General features: G+C 38.4%; 1 protein-coding gene across 1 annotated transcript in view; it reads left to right on the forward strand.

Annotated features, from left to right (window-relative positions):
• Positions 1–5,771, forward strand: part of LOC106602686 (cyclin-dependent kinase 2-associated protein 2) — a 299,328-nt gene that overhangs the window by 137,776 nt on the left and 155,781 nt on the right. The window lies entirely within an intron of this gene.

Genomic DNA, 5,771 nt, shown 5'->3' on the forward strand with positions numbered 1-5,771 from the left:
TTTGGAGAAATGTCCTCTGGTCTGATGAAACAAAAATATAACTTTTTGGGCATAATGACCATTGTTATGTTTAGAGGAAAAAGGGGGAGGCTTGCCAGCCAAACGAACACCATCCCAACCGTGAAGCACGGGGGTGGCAGCATCATGTTGTGGGGGTGCTTTGCTGCAGGAGAGACTGGTGCAATTCACAAAATAGATGGCAGCATGAGGGAGGAAACTTATGTGGATATATTGAAGCAACATCTCAATACATCAGTCAGGAAGTTAAAGCTTGGTCGCAAATGGGTCTTCCAAATGGACAATGACCCCAAGCATACTTCCAAAGTTGTGGCAAAATGGCTCAAGGACAACAAAGTCAAGGTATTGGAGTGGCCATCACAAAGCCCTGACCTCAAATCCTATAGAAAATTTGTGGGCAGAACTAAAAAAGCGTGTGCGAGCATGGAGGCCTGCAAACCTGACTCAGTTACACCATCTCTGTCAGGAGGAATGGGCCAAAATTCACCCAACTTATTGTGGGAAGCTTGTGGAAGGCTACCTGAAACGTTTGACCCAAGTTAAACAATTTAAAGGCCATGCTATCAAATACTAATTGAGTATATGTAAACTTCTAACTCACTGGGAATGTGATGAAAGAAATAAAATCTGAATTAAATCATTCTCTCTACCATTATTCTGACATTTCACATTCTTAAAATAAAGTGGTGATCCTAACTGACCTAAGACAGGGAATTTTTGTGAGGATTAAATGTCAGGAATTGCGAAAAACTGAGTTTAAATGTATTTGGCTGAGGAGTATGTAAACTTCCGACTTCAACTGTACATCAAATCTCTGTAAATTAATGGAAAAGTTGATCGTAGGTAGATTTTTGTATTATTTGGAACATAGGGGTCTATTTAGTCCATACCAGAGTGGATTCAGAAAAGAAGGACTACCCTTGATGCATTAGTTAAAGTTAGTACTGAGGTGACCAAAGTCTCGGCATTGAAGGAATTGAGGTCAATAGCATATTTTGATATTGAAAAAGCATATGGTACAATTTGGTGGGAAAGTCTACTGATTAAATTGAATGAAATGGGAATTAGTGGGAGAATGTATAACTGGATTTTTGTTTGACCGAACCTTCCACGTCAGGGTGCGATTCGAAAATATGAGGTGGAAAATGGAACTCTACAGGGTAGTGCTATTAGTCCTATCTGATTCATGTTGATGATTGACGATATCTTTGGGGATATAGAACAGGGTTTGGGGTTGGCATTATATGCAGATGATGGTGCAATTTGGAAAAGGGGAAGGAATATTCCTTATGTAATTGAGAAAATGCAAGGTGCTGTTGTAGCAGTAGATGAATGGTCCTTATCATGGGTTTTCAAGTTATCTTTATCTAAATCTTGCCATTCTGTATGTTGTTCGCTAACAAAAAGATTAAGGAAGATGTCAGTGTTCAATTATATGGAGAACTAATGGAAAGGGTAAACATAATTAAAGAATTTGGGGCTATGGTTTGATGAAAAGCTTACATGGAGACATAGTACATGTATTGAGTCTAAATGTAAGTACAGTAGTATTAAATCTTATGAGGACAATAGTTGGTCATGATCGAGTGGCAAATTTTACTGAATATTTATCTTACTTTGATGAGATCGTCCATAGATTACGAGTGCTTTGTATATGGTTCTGTGGCCTTTACATCGTTATTGCAAGCGAGGGCACTCAGGATGTGCGATGGTGCATTTAAAACTACACCAGTTGAGGCTTTACAAGTACATAATGGGGAAATGCCACTATCCCATAGAAGAGTTAAGCTAGCCCTGGCATACTTGGCCAGACTGAAGGGTAGTACGGTAGATCATCTTACACTAACAGTACTGGAAGATTGTTGGGAATATGAACACTATCAAAAGAGGGGTTTTGGCCCAGAGATTAGAAAAAGGGTTGATGAATATGGACTCAGAGATATCGTTATAGGGCCATCTGTGGCAATAGGAAATGCGCCACCGGGGTTTTATACAAGACCACATGTTGATCTGAGCCTGATGGAAGAAGCAGTGGTGTGAAGAAGATAATGTAGGAACAATACTGGTTCAAAACATTAGTAATCCATTTTATTCTTGTCTTGCAATCTATACAGATGGTTCAGTGGGTCCAATGAATGGAAAGACAGGAGCAGGTGTATTTATTCCTGAGTTCGATGTTAATCTACACAAGAGACTAACTAATGATTTATCTGTATATTCAACAGAAATGGTTGCGATAATTGTTGGATTGCAATGGATAGAGGAGGTGCAACCAAGAAGTGTCACGTCCTGACCAGTAATAGGGGTTATTTGTTATTGTAGTTTGGTCAGGACGTGGCAGGGGGTGTTTGTTTTATGTGGTTCAGGCTATGTATTTAGGTAGAGGGGTGTTTGGTTTATGTGGTCCGGGGTTTGTTAGTCTATGTTCTATGTTAGTGTATTTCTATGTTCTGTCTAGTCTATTGTAGTTCTATGTTTAGTTAATTGGGGTTGGACCTTCAATTGGAGGCAGCTGGTTATCGTTGCCTCTGATTGAAGGTCCTATAATTAGGAGTTTGTTTGTCATGAGATTTTGTGGGAGATTGTTGCTGTGTATAGCTTTGTGCCTTACCGGCCTGTTCTTTGTCGTCGTGTTTTGGTTTTCCTTCTTTGTCCTTTAATAAAAGAAGATGAGTATACATTTTCCTGCTGCGTCTTGGTCTAAACCATACGACACCCGTGACAAGAAGAGTAGTAATATGTTCAGACTCGGCATCAGTTTTGTGTAGTTTAATATCAGGAAAGTCAGAACGTTAGGATTTATTACTAGAAATAATCAAGGTGTTGTTGGGGTTATAAAGAAATGGTATTGACATTCAGTTCTGTTGGATTCCAGCTCATACAGGAGTGTATGGAAATGATATGGTTGATATAATAGCAAAAAGAGCAGTAAAAATTAATATTGTGGATATACAGGTGCAATTGGGTAGAGGGGAAAATAAAACATTGATTTGATTAAAATGTGTTAGATTGCTGGCAGAGACAATGGGATGAAAGTAGTAAGGGCAGACATTTTTATAGTACAAGGAAATCTGTACAGGAGATAGTGTCATGTAATGGGAACAGAAGGGATGAGGTTATGTTTTGTAGGATTAGATTAGGGCATACGGGATTGAAATCAATATTTTCTCTAGTAGACATCTGGCACCCCTGACAAACAATAACCTCAAGTCAAAACCGTTACAAAAAAAATGGCATATAGTTGCTGTACAGTGCACTAACCAGACCACTAGGTGAAGGTGTTGCACTGAAGGACAACATGATCTTAATCCATTTTCAGTGTAGTACCCTTCCTATGAATTGGATTGGCACTGTTTTTTCAGTTTGAGTCTCCCCAACCCCTTACATCTTAACCACTCCAGGGGCCTCATTTATCAAATGTGCGTGTGCACAAAAAATACCCTAAACCTTGCATGCGTCCAATTTCCCACAAAGGTTGGTATTTTTAAATGTTGAATTTGATGGGAAAGTGTGCATGTTTCCACGCTAATCTCACACCATGCGTACGTACACATTCTATTGGTTAATCAACTGTATTGCAAGCAAATATTGTTATTTTATGCACAGGAATTATAATAATGGTTGGCTAATAAAAACATTTAAAACGCAGGCCTAATGATTAAACAGATGCATTTTCTGTTGGTAAGATCGCTTAGCAGCATGTCGACTAATATATTTATTTTACTTTTATTATATACTGTGTCTTCAGAAAATATTCACACCCCTTGTCTTTTTCCACCTTTTGTTGTTACAGCCTGAATTGAACATGTATTAAATTGAGATGTGTCACTGGCCTACACACAATACTCCCATAATTTCAATGTGGAATTACGTTTAGATTTATTTTTTATTTTTTACAAATTAATAAAAAAGGAACATTGAAATGTCTTGGGTCAATAAATATTCAACCCTTGTTATGGCAAGCTTAAATCAGTTCAGGAGTAAACATTTGCTTAACCTGTTGGGGCTAGGGGGCAGTATTTGCACGGCCAGATAAAAAATGTACCCGATTTAATCTGGTTACTACTCCTGCCCAGAAACTAGAATATGCATATAATTAGTTGATTTGGATAGAAAACACTCTAAAGTTTCTAAAACTGTTTGAATGGTGTCTGTGAGTATAACAGAACTCATATGGCAGGCCAAAACCTGAGAAGATTCCATACAGGAAGAGCCCTGTCTGACAATTTGTTGTCCTTCTGTTGCATCTCTATCGAAAATACAGCATCTGTGCTGTAACGTGACACTTTCTAAGGCTCCCATTGGCTCTCTAAAGCCGCCAGAAAGTGGAATGGGGTGTCTGCTGTCTCTGGGCGAAGAACAGCAGGAGAATTTGTGAGTGGTCAGCCTGGGGACAGTGACACTGGAGATGCGCGTTCATGAGAATTCTCCATTTTTTTCTTTCAGCCTTTGAATGAATAGATCGTTGCCCAGTTGGAATATTATCGCTATTTTACGAGAAAAATAGCATAAACATTTATTTTAAACAGCGTTTGACATGCTTCTAAGTACAGTAATGGAATATTTCGAATTTTTTTGTCACGAAATGCGCTCGCGCATCACCCTTCGGATAGTGACCTGAACGCACGAACAAAACGGAGCTATTTGACTATAACTATGGATTATTTGGAACCAAAACAGCATTTGTTGTTGAAGTAGAAGTCCTGGGAGTGCATTCTGATGAAGAACAGCAAAGGTGATCCAATTTTTCTAATAGTAATTCTGAGTTTAGGTTGTCCCAAACTTGGTGGGTGTCAAAATAGCTAGCTGTGATGGCCGGGCTATGTACTCAGAATATTGCAAAATGTGCTTTCGCCGAAAAGCTATTTTAAAATCTGACATAGCGTTTGCGTAAAGGAGTTCTGTATCTATAATTCTTAATAATTGTTATGTATTTTGTCAACGTTCATCATGAGTAATTTAGTAAATTCACCAGAAGTTTTCGGCGGGTATGCTAGTTCTGAACATCACATGCTAATGTAAAAAGCTGTTTTTTGATATAAATATGAACTTGATTGAACAAAACATGCATGTATTGTATAACATAATGTCCTAGGAGTGTCATCTGATGAAGATCATCAAAGGTTAGTGCTGCATTTAGCTGTGGTTTTGTTTTTTGTGACATATATGCTTGCTTTGAAAATGGCTGTGTTATTATTTTTGGCAGGGTACTCTCCTGACATAATCTAATGTTTTGCTTTCGCTGTAAAGCCTTTTTGAAATCGGACAATGTGGTTAGATTAACGAGAGTCTTGTCTTTAAAATGGTGTAAAATAGTCATATGTTTGAGAAATTGAAGTTATAGCATTTTTGAGGTATTTTGTATTTCGCGCCACGCGATTCCACTGGCTGTTGACTAGGGTGGGACGCTTGTTAATAAGGGACTGATGGGGCAGAGTACACTAAGAATGAGTATTCCACCTTGTAAGCGCTTGGCAATAGTCTTCATTCTTATGTAATTCAACAGTGAACTGTAAGCCTTAATAGTGCCCAAATAGCTCCAAAAACATCTCTACAGTCAAATACAGGTTTCCAATGCATATAGGATACACCACTTCTCTGCAGACATAGGTGTTCCCTATTCTGAAGTGTAAACACTTTCCTCCGTTATAAATGTATAACAAGTCATTATTACTCCAAATTAGGTTCCCTATTCTGAAGGGCAGGTTCACAGTTGCATGTTAGTGGAAAGAAGCAGAGGCAGAGTAAATATA

Source organism: Salmo salar, chromosome 04, assembly GCF_965601325.2.
Source record: "Salmo salar chromosome 04, fSalSal1, whole genome shotgun sequence".
NCBI classification, from domain to species: Eukaryota; Metazoa; Chordata; class Actinopteri; order Salmoniformes; family Salmonidae; genus Salmo; species Salmo salar.